Source organism: Peromyscus californicus, unplaced genomic scaffold, assembly GCF_007827085.1.
Source record: "Peromyscus californicus insignis strain IS unplaced genomic scaffold, ASM782708v3 Scaffold_17__1_contigs__length_78620276, whole genome shotgun sequence".
Lineage (NCBI taxonomy): Eukaryota > Metazoa > Chordata > Mammalia > Rodentia > Cricetidae > Peromyscus > Peromyscus californicus.
The window spans coordinates 70,658,420-70,674,807 of NW_026294469.1; positions in this window are offsets into that span (position 1 = coordinate 70,658,420).

The window sequence follows — 16,388 nt, forward strand, 5'->3', positions numbered from 1 at the left end:
ATGTCACCAGCACTGGAAGTTGGGACCTGAAAATTCTTAGTGTAGGAACAGCATCAAGGGTACAGAGCAGTGGTTCTCAATCTGAGGGTTGAGACCCCTTTGGAGGGTCAAAGGACCCTTTACAGTGGTCACCTATCAGATATCCTGCATATCAGATATTTATGTTATGCTTCATAACAGTAGCAAAATTGCAGCTGTCAAGTGGCAATGAAAATAATCGTGTGGTTGTGGGTCACCACAACATGAAGAACTAGTTGTATTAAGGGGTCTCAACCTTAGGAAGGTTGAGAACCACTGAGGTAGAGGTGCTGATGAAGTGCTGAATTCCTTTGTAATGTTGAGCTTCTCCTACACTTTTCAAAATCAAATCTTGCAGTTCCAGAGTCTTTACCAGCACTTGAGTGCTACATATGTCTGTTTTCCTTCGGAAGCTCTCATGTGACCTTGCAATTGACTCTTTCTAAAACTGCCATGAGGTGCACAAATAATGTAATGGGATATAAACTTAACAAATTATCAAGGACAGGAATCAAGGCTTAACAAACCTCACATCTCAGTGTTTAACAAAGGCATCTCCTGTGGACTCTTCACTGATCACGTTGGCAAAATGCTACCACAGTGCGTAAGTCTAAGTAATTTAGTCTCAGTAGAGAACCACTAGGTGCCATAACTGAGTAAACAAGAACCGAGGGGTGTCTGTGAGACCCAAGAACTTGCTGGACTTATGAAAGGGATGGGATTCTTTGGTGTACTGGCTGGTTTTGTGTGTCAGCTTGACACAAGCTAGAGTCATCAGAGGGAAAGGATCCACCTGTAGGGCATTTTCTCAATTAGTGATCAGTGGGAGAGGGCCCAGCCCAGGGTGGGTGGTACCACCCATGGGCTGCTGGTTCTGGGTTCTATAAGAAGGTGGGCTGAACAAGCTACAGGAAACAAGCCAGTAAGTGGCTCCCCTTCCCCATGGCCTCTGCATCAGCTTCCAATTCCAGGATCCTGCCCTGTTTTGAGTTCCTGTCCTGACTTCCTTCAGTGATGAATAGCAATGCTGAAGTATAAGCCAAATAAACCCTTTCCTCTCCAACTTGCTTTTTGGTCATGGTGTTTCATTGCAGCAACAGAAACCCTAAGACATTTGGTTATCATAGTTGGGCTTTTTTGTTAGTTTTAATCACAGTGACAAAATACCTAAGCAAATCAACTCAGAGTAGAAAAGACTTGTTTGGGCTCATGGTGCCAAAGATTTCAGTCTATTGTCAATTGGCTACATTGCAGTGGAACATGGTATTACAGCTAGATCACATGACAGAGGAGGCAGCTCACCCCATGGGGTCAGGAAAGCAGAAGACCAGGATGGAGTTGGGTAATGCATATCCTTCAGAGTCATGTCCCAAACCACCTTTTTCTGACCTGCCCCAGCTCCTAATAGCTGGATTTATGCACTGGTGAGGTTAAAAGCTTTATCACCCAACCTCTTTCCATATTGCTGCCAGCTCAAGATCAGAACTTTCTGCATCACTCTGACCATGTACCAGACAAAAAGCAACCACAGACAGGAATGTCCATTGTGGTGGCTGGTCACATTGCATCTGCAGAGAGGGGACAGAAAATGGGACTGAACTATCAAACCTCAAGGCCCACTGTCTTAGTTGGGGTGTCTTCTATTGCTGTAAAGAGACACCATGACCACAGCAACTCTTATAAAGGGAAACATTTAATTGGGAGATGGCTTACAGTTCAGAGGTTTAGTCTATTATCGTCGTTATGGGAAGCATGGCAGCATGCAGGCAGACATGATGCTGGAGGGGTAGCTGAGAGTTCCACATCTGGATCAGCAGACAGCAGGAAGAGAGAGAATCTAGGCCTGGCTTGAGCATCTGAAAACCTCAAAGCCCATCCCCAGTAACATACTTCCTCCAACAAGCCCACGCCTCCTAATAGTGCCACTCCCTGTGGACCTACAGGGGCTATTTCATTCAAACTATCACACTCGCCATCAGCAATTCATATTCTCTATTGAGGTACCACCTTCTAAAAGTTTCCCAACATTCAAACCATAACAGCCCCCCCAAAAGCATATATCCATCTCATAGTACTCCAAAGCACTGAAAGGAGAATGAAATAAAAACAATACCCAAACCTAGAAGAGCAAACACTAAAGCTTGTAGTTCCATGTCTAGTATCCATGATACATGATGGTAGAGTATGGGCTCCAAAAGCTTGGCAGCCTTGACACCATGGCTTCTCTCTCTCTCTCTCTCTCTCTCTCTCTCTCTCTCTCTCTCTCTCTCTCTCTCTCTGTCTCTGTCTCTCTCTGTCTCTCTCTGTCTCTCTCTCTCTCTCTCTCTCTCTCTCTCTCTCTCTCTCTCTCTCTCTCTCTCGTATCTTGTTCTGCTCACTGTCTGCAACTTGGCAGATGATCCTTGCCTTCTTCAGGCCTCTTCAACTTCCCTTCCACAGATCTCTGCATCACCCTCCCAAGGGCTTCCAACAGGGTTGCTGACCAGGTCACACACTGTTCACCCTCCCATGCTTTCCTCTGATATGCTGGTAGAAGCCTCTATGACTCTATGACTCTGTGAACCTTGCATTCTCCATTCCCAGAGAACCAGCATCACTTGGCTGGTGCTCTGCTATTTGTATGGTGGCTAGAGACCCCCATATTCTTGTCTAGGTAGGTCAGTACTCTCTTCTCAAAGCAAAACCTTCCAAATGAGTTTGGACTTTTAACTGTGAAGCTTAGCATGGATAATGTCTTGCAAATATCCAATATGCCCTCACAGCATCTTTCCTATGGTGTAATGCACTAATATTTTGTCATTTAAAGTAATTCTTAGCTGAGCAGTGGTGGTGCAGATCTTTTATCCCAGCACTCTGGAGGCAGAGGCAGGCAGATCTCTATGAGTTAGAGGCTAGCCTGATTCCAGGACAGCCAAAGTTACGCAGAGAAACTTTGTCTCAAAAAGCCAAAAAGAAATTATTCTTAAAGAATCTCATTTATGTATACAATAATACATGATCAAATCTGCCCTAACTATTTCCCCTCTGACCCCTTCTTGGTCCCCAAAATGTTTTCCTCCAAATGTCATGACCTTAGAGATTGTGACATGAAATTGGAAGTACAGTTAGTGCTGCCTGTATGCATGTGGGTGTGGGTGTGGATGTAGGGGTAACTACAGGAACATGTCCAACCTACCAGTGGCAAGGCCCCAATGAAGCTATCAACTGCCAATAGCTTTTCAGCTAGGGGTAGTACCTTGTGAGCATCCCTCCATCCATCTATGGAGGTATGTTGGTTGACTAGTTTGACTTTGTGTGAGTTTTTGTAAAACCGCAGGAGAGACCTTGGTGGTTTGAGCCAAGGTGCCCCATGGTGGGTGAGGGAGACACACTGCAGACATGGCAGGTGGTGGCCAAGGGGGCATGGTGGAAAGTCACTCACACCGTGCAGACACAGCACCCATGTGGAAAGTTTTATTGGGCGAAAGGGAGAAGGGAATTGATGGAAAGCAGGTAAGGATTGAGAGAAGAAGAGAAAGAGGAAAGGGAAGAAAGGGAGAGAGGAGGTGTGCACTGCTTCATGGCAAGAGAGAGGAAGGAGGGGGGTTCTTAAAGGGGGCTTTACATAGGATGGCATTGTCAGGACCCTGGGCGGGCCAGGTGGGTCTGAATGCTAACATCAGTAACCACATTGGGAGTCATGAATGCAGTGACTATGTCATGTCCAGAAGACAGCATTTCACAGAACCTCTCTCTTTCCATCCTCTAGTGCCCATATTCTTTCCTCTTCCTATTCTTCATGATCCCTGATTAATTTCTTTTCATGGTGCTAATATCTCTACCAATCATGTCTTCTTGGTCCCAGTTTTAAACTGGATCCTATTATTGACAAACTACAAGTTTTAAAAATCCTTCTGCTTTGCATTTGGTTCTCACTGAAATGTGGATTAAAGCAGCTGGCAATAACCATGCCAGAATCTGAATACTGTACCACCACCACCTTCAAATTCCCTCCATCTCATTAATTGGTCCATCAGCTTTTAAAGTCAGCTGTCTTTGTTAGGGTTTCTATTGCTGTGAAGAGACATCATGACCACAGCAACTCTTATAAAAAAAAAAAAAACATTTAATTGGGGCTGGCTTACAGTCCAGAGATTCAGTCCATTATCGTCATGGTGGGTTTTGGTGGCATGCAGGCAGACATGGTGCTGGAGAAGTAACTGAGAGTCCTACATCTTGTAGGCAACAGAAAATGGACTGAGACACTGGGCAGTGTCTTGAGCATATATGAGACCTCAAAGCCAGCCTCCACAGTGACACTTTTCCTCCAACAAGACCACACCTCCTCCAACAAGGCCACTCCCTTTGGGGTCATTATCTTTCAAATCCACCACATCAGCCTTACACAAAGTCTCAGATCATGGGCAAAATATAGCTAAGTTCTTTCCCAGAATGTAACATGAATAGACTCCAGTTTCCAATAGCCCTGTATGGAAAGGGTAAGAATAAGACATACCCTTCAAAGTTATACTCCCAGTAACTTCCCCCAAAAGTCTCCATCTCCGAATAGCTATCTATCTGAGAACTCATCAATGGATTGATCTATTGAGATGGTCATCATTCTCATAATCCAATCACCACTTACTGGCTCCAGCCCTGGGGCTTGTGCTTCAGTGCATTAGCCTTTGGGAGCATTTTCTCTATAAAACAGCAGTTACATTAGAAATGTATTAACCTATTCTGATATGAATTTTTTTGTAAAATTCTATTTTTTTCTTATGTAGGTCTTCATGTTTGCACAAAAAGGTCGATGAGACATCTATTTATGGAAACGTTCCTAGTGCATTGCTATAACTTGTTTTTCTTCCTCTTAGACAATCGTCTAAAACTATATTAATGTTTATCTTCTAGTACTAAGTGTGCTGTGGCTCCATGTATGTCATGAATCAAGAGTAACTTTGTACTAATCAACATGACTCAGTTCAAGAAATTCTCTGAGTTATTCAATTTTTTTTCCATAAGCAGGTTAAAATAGTTTCTTCCATAGTAATCATATTTTCACATTTTATTGGATTTTAAGATGACATAAGATAATATGAGAGAAATCTTTTCCTCCAGGTGACCTCCTCTGAGGAGAGAAAAGGGTAGAACGGGCAGGGAGCACATGAAGTGGGGTCTTAACCATGAACAGAACAGGTGTGCCTTAGTTAACCCAGGAATAAGCCAGATGTTTGGACAGTCAAGTCCAGAGCAGGCAAGTTCTGGTCTGAGAGTGTTGCTGGTGTTCCATTTGTCTTTACAACATGCCTCCTGAACATGTCATCATACAGAGAACCACAGTGGAGGAGGACAAGGAACACAGGTGACTGGTGTCACTTTAGACCCCCTTTTCCTTTACTTTTCTGACAAAAATGCAGTCAGCCTCAAAGTCTTTCCCCCTCTGGAATCCAACCAGTTCTTCCCCTTTCCTCTGAGCTCCTTTTTCCCAGGTCCCTCTGGGCTTTCCCCACCCACTCTCTGTGATGGTTAGTCTTCACTGTCAGCTTCTTAGGATCACCATGGAAACATATTTCTAGGTATGACTATGAGGATGCTTCCATAGTGGTTTAATAGAGCAGAGGAAACTCATCCTGAATGTGCGTAGCTCCCATCCGTGGACTGGCAACCCAGACTGCATAAGAAGGAGAGAATGCTTTGAGCATCAGTATTCATTTCTCTCTGCTCTCTCTTTGTGGATGCACTGTGACAGCTGCCCGCCCTCCTGCAGCCACGCCTTCCTCACCATGACTGTACCTCCAACAGTCAAGTGAACCTCTCAAATTGATTTATGTCAGATGTTTGGCCACAGAAATAAGAACAGCCACTTCACACACACCTCAGCATGCTTTTCGTTTGCTTATTCAGATATTTGTTTTTGAGACAAGCTCTCATGTAGCCCAAGTTGGCCTGGAACTCACTATATAGACAAGGCTTACAGACTTGCACCGGCATGCTCCGGTTATACTCACACACACACACACACACACACACACACACACACACACACACACACACACAAAGCCTGGGTGTGGTTTTTATTATGCAGTGCGAATCTGCTTCCTGTCCTCATTGGATCCACATCACGCGTCACATAAAGTGTAAACTTCCTGGCAAGTGCTTTTCCCAGAAGCCTTAGTTGCTTCCAGGCTTGTCAATACACCTGGAATCCTTGGGTGTTTCATACTGGCCTCCTGACATTCCCTCTGGCAAACCACGTTTATGTCTTCTGTGGTTTTTAGCAAGACCCATTGCCCCCAAACTAGCATCACTCCAGGTGCTAATATTCATGTTTCACATTGAGAACGCCTTGCTCGAACACCCGGCAGGGACACGACACAAGGTGGTCAAGTGTTTCGAGCCTACCTCACATCTTGGAATTTTCTGTCTTAACCTGCTTCACCATTCATTATTACCAGTTTACTCGTGTGTGACTTATCTCACCCCATTATTGCAGAAAGAGTCCCAAGCATTATCCTCACCCACTGCCTCAGTTTCCACTACCATGGGGGCCATCCTTAAGACAGTAGGTGTCCTGGCTAGTTTTATGCCAACTCGATACAAGCTAGAGTCAATTGAGAGAACGCTTCCATAAGATCCTGTAGGGCATTTTCTTAATTAGTGATTGATGGAGGAGGGCCCAGTCTATTGTGGGTGGGGCCGTCCCTGGGCAGGTGGTCCTGGGTTCTATAAGAAAGCAGACTGAGCAAGCCAGTAAGTAGCACCCCTCCATGGCTTCTGCATCAGCTCCAGTCTCCAGGTTCCTGCCCTGCTTGAGTTCTTGTCTTCCTTCAGTGATGAACAGTGATGTGGATGGCACATGTAAGCTTTCGTCACCGAGCTTCTTTGGTCATGGTGTTTCATCACAGCAATAGCAACCCTACCTAAGACAGTCGCTAAATAGTCACTGGATGAAGCAAGAAAACAAGGCTTGATTCTAGGTGTAAGTGTTTAGATGAAACAGCTCAGTGTTTTTCTCTCCTGTTCTCATGTATTGGTGTTTAGTCATTGTTCCTAGTGCTGAGTTCATATAGATAATTGCTTTCCAGTAGATCATATGTTTATTCATGCTATGATCACTCCCTCCATTCAGTGTTCCCACCCTATTTTCTCCTCCTACACTTCCCCCTTAGTTACCCTGCTGCTTTCTTACTGCAGTTTCTCTCTCTCTCTCTCTCTCTCTCTCTCTCTCTCTCTCTCTCTCTGTGTGTGTGTGTGTGTGTGTGTGTGTGTGTGTGTGTGTGTGTGTGTGTTTGTGTGTTGTGTGTGTGTGGTTTTATGGGACTGTAAAGAACTCTAAAGGCCACAAATGATAGAGAACACAGACGGTCTCTCTCCCTGTCCTGTTCTGCTCAACATGATGATCCAAGTGGAAACACCTTTCTGTCAAATGTAGTGGACATGGCTGGACCATCAGAGTGGGCTCTCAGGAATTTGGCAAGCTGACTGAAAGTCACCAGTGGCAAAGGTCTTTAGAACAGTACATCTCCAAGTGTGGTCTGAGATGTGCCTAGAGATCATGTGGGAGCTGGCGATTCAAAGTAGGTCTTCTGTTTGGGGAGCAAATGATATATAATTCTAAGGATTTTCAACTTTATATTTGACAGTTTGCTTTTTTGGCTAAGAAACAAAACTGTGGATTCGTAACACTTTTGTTTATATTTGAGATTAGCACTGCCCTGCGTGTAGAAATACCTAGTTACCTTCCAGGGAGGATGGCAGTTCTGCAACACTTTGGAACATGTCAAAGTCCATAGCTCTTGTGCACAGGGCTGGCGTCACCACAGGTGTTTCGGAAGGATGCCTCAGCAGGATTCACTTATTTCTACTGAACTATGGAGGTAGAGGTTTCTGCGACTATTATTCCTTTCCTTTAAAAAGAAGGGTTGCTTCTTCCATAGCAATATGTGTTGAGTGCTGGTAACTTGTGAGAGAGTTGGCCAGGCAGCAGAGTCTTGATCCTAACTGAGAACTTTGACCTTTAAGTTAGCACACATGAACTCTTGACTTCGTGTGCAATCACCTTCTGTCCTGCTCAAGCTGAAGCGTGGTTGTTCAAACCATCTTCATTTTTGCTCACAAAAGAAGAATTTACTATTTCCAGCAGTTTATTTCCTATCTTAAAATAAAGCAGCCAGGATGTCTCCTACCCTGCTTTTGATGCAAACTACCTAAAGAAACATGTATTTGTGAGGGGCGAGTTGACACACACCTGAAATCCCAAGATTGCAGAGACTGAGGCAAAGCAATCAGGAGTTCTGGGCCAGACCAGGCAATAGAGAAACTGTGTCTCAGAAAAGCACACGAGCAAACACACACCCAGGCTACCTCCTGGAACTCTTGTGTTGCTCATGTAACACGTGGCTGTCCCTGATGCTGAAGCAGCAGTGTGGGTAAGCTAAGGACACCAGAGAGCACCTGTAGATGCTAAAGGTGTGCCTCTGTTCAGCTGAGGGTGACATGGGACCCTGCCCTTTGCAGAGAGAAGAGGAGAAAGGCAATAAAATGAGCCATGAAAACACGGGTCTTGGAGGCAGGCATCCACACTGCTGTGTCTGTAGTGCTGCCTGGAGGTTTGGAACCGGTCACTTCATCACTGCAGCAGCCTTCCAGTGGAGTGCGCACACGTGCCTTTGAATAGAAATTATTAAATTTACTTGAATCCCACGGAGGAGCACTATTCTGGAATGCTATTTAAAGCAAGGCGACAGCAGTAACAGAGCCACAGCAGTGACTGGGGACTTCTCAGGGTTGTTAGCTCCAGGCTGCACACACCAAGGAACAGAGCACAGCACTTCAGACCTTCTGTGTAGAAACAGGCATTGCAGGTCAGCACAGCCAGACTCTTCTCAGGAGAGCCGCACAAAAGCCCGGTGCTGCAGGGAAGCCAAGTAAATGGCTGCTTTTATGTAGGATGTTGCCACTGGTCCCAACACACTGTGAATGGAAAGCAAGAGCAGCTGGTTACTCTTTACTGATTTACCTGATACGTAAACAGATGTAAATTCATCATTACAGGTACTTACATGAATGTCTCTCTTCCTACTTTCTCTGATCTAAGTGATTTCTCCTGTGAAAGTCTTGAGGAATAGCATTAAGACGCACAACCTTTCTCCAGAGAAGAGAGATTAGGTTCTCTTTAGGCCAATCTATTCAGATAAATAGTATGACCCTGGAGGCAGAAGGCTTAAAAACCTGACCATCTGGAGAGAGACGGGGAGGGAAGGACTAAGGAGGGGGAGGAAGAAAGAGAGATTTAGGACATCAGCCATCTAAGGAAGAGTTAACTGCACGCATTTCTATGACAATGACAAAACAGAGCTGACTCTAAAGCCTTGCAAGGGACATCAGAGCATGAACTCAGGTCCCTAAACGGGAGGAGGAAAAATTTACACTTGAATTCCATTATGAGTTGGCACTTAAACATTTTAGTAGCTTTGGGAACAACTGAAATTTGTGTAAGTAAATTAAAACTAAGTTAAAAGGCTGTAAAACCAAACTAATAGTCTCCAGATTTGAAGAATTTTATCCTGAACTTCACAAGGACAGAAAGTTAGTAAAACCATTTTAATATCTTCATAGGAACTTACATTGTTAATTGTTTGAACTGAGTTTTGGGGGGGTGGGATGGAGCTGAATGTTTGATATAAATATTGTCCCATAAAGAATGGAGATATAGACATCATGTACATGAAAAAAATCAATTTCAGGCTGTATAAATCATCCTCAGGAGCCCCCAGAGGACAGAGTGTCAAGCCATCTCTCAGAGCTGTTTCTCATGGGTCACCTGGAAAGGGAGGTCTTGCTGTGGTCACTGGCAGCTCCCATCCCCATCTGAAGTTGTTTCTTTTGCCGTGGGCATCTCTGCTGCTGGTGCCCTTCCTGATTTCACTACTAGAGTTTAAGGGTGACTCTGTGGCCCACAGACATCCTCTCTCATCATATACACCAGGCTATGAAATATCAGGGAAATACCAAAATGTTTTAATGTAATATGGTGAAGATAAGAATATGAAGTGAGAAAGGAAGGAAGGAAGGAAGGAAGGAAGGAAGGGAGGGAGGGAGGGAGGGAGAGAGAGAGAGAGAGAGAGAGAGAGAGAGAGAGAGAGAGAGAGAAAGAAAGGAAGAAAGGAAGAAAGGAAGAAAGAAAGAAAGAAAGAAAGAAAGAAAGAAAGAAAGAAAGAAAGAAAGAAAGAAAGAAAGAAAGAAAGAAAGAAAGTAAGTAAGGAAGGAAGAAAGAAAGAAGGAAGGAAGAAAGAAAACCCAAACTTACTGCTCTTGTGAGAATTTGCTAAGAAGCTGAGCTGTTTTGGAGCTTGGAACAGGAAGCAGAAGTTTTTATTTATTATCAGAAAACCAGAACTGTTCGACCAGAAGGGAGTTTCAAATAAACATAACACTTCAGAAAAGAAGACTCCTTAAAGTGTGCTGTGTTAAATGAACGGAACCAATAAGTCACCGTGAGCAGCTCGGTAGATTGGAAAAGACTGGGAAGCAAAGAGCCCCCTGGGAGGGTATGTGTTTCATTGGATAATTAAGGAGAAAATTGCTTTGCTTTGTTGCAAAACAAATACTCATTATATACAAATCAAAGGCTTTTAGAAACTTCCAGAAAGCAATAAGAAAATATGACTAAACTATCTACAACACAAAATATTCCAGGAGCTGTTTTTAGGCTTGTAAAATACCATTGAAACTGTTGAGGAACAGCACTTTTTCTATTTGATCAAGAAAACACTTTTGATCCTACTAAAACATTGCCCCTGCTTGTGCTTAATTTGTCTTTCTACACAAAAAGGCCAAGTTTGAACACACCATCTGAAACAGCTCTACCGATCCATAATCATGTGCCTCACAGTCTGTACAAGCCAGTGGTTTATTTTACTGACCAGGACTGCCGTCTACAGAGTGCCATGCAGAATATCACTGTTTCAGATTTAAGCATCCCAGACTTGTAAGACTGAAGGACTTGCTGCTCCTATTTCCCCTCCTGGGGCCTCGCTGGCTCCACCCACATCTGCAGCCCTGTGTGTGGTAAAGGTGGTGATCATCAGACCAAGTCCCAGGCAGGATCCTGGAGGACACAGAACAAGAAACAGACTGCCCTCTTCAGCATCACCATGAAGAGCCCATGGCACCATAAAGAGGCTCCTTTTCCTTCCCAAGATTATTGTATTGATTTCATTTTTACATTGTGTGGGAAGGGCCATGTGTGTACTGGTGCCCTCAGAGGCTGTAGAGAGTAAAGAATCCTCTGGACCTGGTGATGTGAGCAATGAGAACCAACCTTTGGTCCTCTGCAAGAGCCACAAGGGCTTTTAATCACTGCAACACCTCTCCAGCCTCCAGGAGCTACTTCTGCTTATGTTGTGAATCGTTCTAAAACTTCTGCCTGTGTCCTTGGAAGAGGTGGACTCTTATAATGACCTGTGTCTAATGAGAGAAATCTTTCTCAACACTAACATGATCCCAGATTTAAAATACTCAGTTTTGGAGTGTTACCCAGACCTCCCTGTCTCTGGTTTATGGCTCTGCATTTTCCTGTGAACTTCCATGCATCTTTTCTTCATTTTAGGAGATAGATATTGAGTGAAAGAGGTAGACCATGTATCTGAGATGTGTATGTGCATGTATGCTTGCTCTGCGTGTGTACATGTGGTTAGTGTCCAAGTGTCTGTGGGCATGCCGGTGTCTACATACATGAGCACTCCTGGGTGTGGCTGTGTGTGCATATGTGTGCACACAAGCAGGTGCATGTCTGTACCTTGTGTGGGAATGAGTATCTAATGCATGCATATGCATGGGCATACACCTATGTGTTTCTATATGTACCTATGTATACACATGCACACATGTATGTATATACTTATGTGTGCAGACTCATGAGTAAGTCTGTGTGTGCATGTGTATGCATATGCACATGTTTTTCTGGGTATATGTGTATTTCTGCATACACTGGTGTATACACAGGTGGATACATGCTTATATGTGAAGACATATGTGTGCCCATGTATGCATGTGCATTTGTGTGCTCTGATGTGTGTGTGTGTGTGTGTGTGTATGTGTGTGTGTGTGTGTGTGTGTGTGTGCTTATGTCAGTATAAGTGCAGATGAGTGGTTTTCACTGAATTATCTTTTTTTAGAGTTCGGAGAACAAGCCTGTTGGGGAAGGAAGATGTAACTCCTCCTCTAGAAGAATAACAGCAACAAACCCATGAATCAGTTCAGGGTGGTCTTGCCATTCCCCGAGACTGCCCAAATGTGAGATGAAATTCCACTCCTTTTGACTCTAGAATCAACTAAATTTAAAACAGAAAAGGGAAAGTGCAGCATTCCCTTCAACTTACAAATTAGTTTTCTTAGAGTAGCTCTTATCAGCTGTGAAATGGGAAAAATTAAGACAAAAGTGATTCCAAATTTTCTGCACTCAGATGGCTAAATACCAAATGACTTTTAAGAGTATTGAACTCAGAGGCTCGTATCATCTTATTATGTGCTCTGTGTACATCCTGTTTCAGATGGCTATGCAGGAGAAATTCTCAGTGGAGACTGTAATGGCTGGTGAGTGACACCAAGTTGTCAGTTATTAAAATGGAGAGCTTTTGGTATGCCCGCTTCATCTACAGGGTCGAGGGAGCATGCACAGAGCAGTCACGGTGAACTCTCAAGGTGTTCAGATTCTCCTACTGTCTGTTCCATAGGCCGTGTGAGTCGTGCATTTCAAGAGTGTTTCTGCCACGCAGTACTTTCAAGGTCAGACACAAATGCCAGGCTTCTTTACTTCAAGCCCTTATCCATTGTGCCGGAGCTAACCTAGGACTCCAAGGGTGAACGTCGTCAAAAGAAGAAAACCTTCTGAAGGTGCAAGTAACAAAGCCTCTTCTTGTTGGTGGGGACTCCACTGTCAGCTAGATCGGCTAACACACCACTAGGACCCTATTGAGACACAAGGTCTGTGAGGGTGTTTCCAGTCAGAATTAACTGAGAGAAGATATATGCTTTGCCTGAAAGCCCTGCCAGATGTAGACCTGGGTGGGGAGGGCTGACAAGAAGTTGGCCTACTACACAGTCCCACAAATATCTCTTGTCTTTGTCAGATGGAATTAGGATATGTTTTGCATTTTCTGGACTGGCCTCTGTGTGAGATATATGTTCTAGTTTACTTTGTCAACTTGAAACAGCCTTGGGTCACCTGAAAAGGAAGTCTCAATTGAGGTATTACCCAGGTCCTACTGGCCTTTGGAGCACGTCTATGAGGGACTGTCTTCATTATTACTTGATGTAAGAAAGCCCAACCCACTGTGGGCAGAACCATTCCCCATGCAAGGGATCCTTGGCTATACAAGAAGCTAGCTGAGCATGGGCCTATGAGTGAGTTAGCAAACAGCATTCCTCTGAGGTTTCTGTTTGAGTTCCTGCCCTGACTTTCCTTAGTGATGGAAGTGTATTATTTCTTGCAACTGTAATCCAGATAAGCTCTGTCTCCTTCTAAGTTGTTTTTGGTCACAGTGTTTTATCACAGCAAAAGAAATCAGACTATAGCATTAGGCATTATCACTTCTTCTAGAAGCTGCTGTCACAATTTGCTACAACTCCAGCTGCCCAGAGAAACACAAGCTGCTCTGAGAGGCAGGGCCTTGTGAAGGCCTGAATCTGAAGGCAAGAAGAAGGGCACCTGGAGTGAGTTGGCTGGCAGGGGATGGAAGAGCCCAAGCTGGACCGAGAACTGTTGTAGTAGGACAGAGACAGCATGTCAGGGCAGCTACATGCAAGGGGTATTTATCATATCAGTAAATCCTTAGGCTAAAGAAAGCCAGTTTCCCAGGGTGGGGAGGGGAGTTACAAACGGCACAAGAAAATGAATAAAATACCGTGGTATTGTTTGGAACTAGAGTTACTGATGTGAATTCATAGTTTTCCATGTGGACAGACTAGGTGTCCTCATGGATAGATGTACAGACATGTGTGAATGAACACATAAATGTCATAATCAGTAACAAACTTCCAGCTCCAGCCCCCAATATGAGACCCTGAGTGCTGGGATCATGGTTCCAATACGAGACTTTCCAATAAGACACACCAACCTCCAGGAGAAATGGCTGGCTTGAGGCTGGAGAAGTAAACAGCAGAGAGAAGCCTGGCATGGTGTTGCATGCTTGCAGTCCCAGCACCTGGGCATTGGAGGCAGAAGGGTCAAACATTCATGGTCAGTATTATACATACATATATATATCTATATCTATCTATCTATCTATATATATATATATATATATATATATATATTATGTATGTATATACCGACTTCGAGGTCAACCTGGGCCACATGAGGCCTGGACTCAATAAAACAAAAGAAAGTACAAATGAAGCACACTTTGGTAGATAGAAAGTACTCAACAAGTGGTGGGGTCAGGACAGTGAAAGGCACACCTGCCTAAGTGTAAGACACAGTGACTTTGAAATGAAGATTGACAAGGAAGAACGTTATTAACCTGCTAATTGAAACATGAACTGTGCATCTGTGTTAATATAGCTTATTAATTTTTAAGATGATAAGAAATGGGGTATTTAAGCCACTTACAGTTATGTGCAAAGTACTCAACTAAAAAGGTTTCTTTTTAGTTTAGCATGAAAACTGGCAAAAACCCCCGTCATTTGAGTGATGATGCTGACAGTCATAGGCAAATCCACCTCAGCTTCTCCAGACAGATGGAGAGGAACACACCGTTACTACTGCCAACAATGTGTAAATTAAATCTAATTGCAGGCAAATTGCAAGGAAGCGTAGTTTCTATGCGTTCACTGTTCTCCAACTTCTTGAGGTCAGGGAAGGACTAGAGGAATGTTCTAGACTAGAGGAGACTGCGGAGAAAGGGCAGTGAGGGCCTCTGTGGCTCTGAGCCAGCTCTCCAGCTGAATTAGTCTTGTGTTGCTGTGGGAAAAGACCACGACCAAGGCAACCTGAAGAACGAAGGGTTTATTTGGACTTACGGTTCCAGAGAGATTTAGAATTCATTGTGGTGGGAAGGTATGGCTTCAGGCAGGCAGCAGGGCAGTGATTCTTCAAATTTCCCTGGAGTCAGGGGCAGCTCCCAGCGTCATGGCCTCTGGACTACATGAGGGCCAATGAGAGAATGATTGCTAATGATTTTCTTCTCTGTTGCACTGTCACCTGCTTTCGAGCCCTTAAGGAAATGTGTTTATTCTCAGTATCGTCCATCTGTGATGACATATGCATCACTGCATGATAAATTTGCCAGCTGGTTTTTGGCAGGAAGGGGGTGCCACAAAAGACAGCCTCAGGGTGGCTAAAGGATGTCACAGTCTAATAGAGCGATACCCCTACCTCCTTGGAGTTCATTCCTGAACATCCATGCCAGAGCCCTGGGTCCTCCCCCTGGGGACTGCTGAGCCCTCTCCTTTGGAGTATCTCCTTTGACGTCTTGTCTTGGCATCCACAGGCCCGTGCTACTCTATTGCTTTTTCCAGATGCCTTTCCTTCCTGATTTCCTAGATGCCATGCTGCATCTTCACAATGTTGCCATTGTGAAGACTGAGTCATGGAAAGCCACTTCTAGTTTCAAATGTTCTGAGTTCTCCATCTTCGCCGTCTCTACCTCAGTCACTGTGGACTTGGCTCATCCACTGGTTCCATCTCTAGCCCACTCAGTCACCTGTGGACCTGACTAGTCAGCTGGCTCCAGGCACTGCCGTTTTACACCAATTTACCTCCATTTATTCCCTCTGTCGACATAAGATACAAGTTCAACTTGTTTTATAATTTAAAAAAAAAACTCAAATAAGCATCTCCTGTATTCACTAGGAAGAATGAAAAATGATTGCCATTCAAACCCCATATTCAAAGATTAGTGGAGCGGCCACTAAAGTCAATTTTGGTGAGCTAGTGTGGGAAAGAAGACATTGGTATCGACCAATCATATAATTCCTCTTCAGCTTAAAAAGTTGAAATTCTCACTGTTTATTTCCTTTCTGTTTATTTTAAGTTTAGAGCGCTCAGTTTATGGATCTTATTTCCTTGAAGTGTGTCCTTATGCATTGGACAGAATTTTGTCATCTTGACATGAATTAGAGTCATCTGGAAAGAGGGAACCTCAGTTGAGAAACTACTCCCCTCCCCCCATCAGATTGGCCTGTAGGCAAGTCTGTGGGGCACTTCATATTGATGAGTGACAGGGACAGACCCAGCCCACTGTGGGCAATGCTACCCCTGGGCAGGTGGTCCTGATTTGTGTAAGAAGCTGAGTGAACCATGGGCAGTAAGCCAGTGAGCAGCACTCCCTGTGACATCTGCTTTAGCTCCTGCCTCTAGATTTCTGCCCCAACTTCCCTCTGTGATG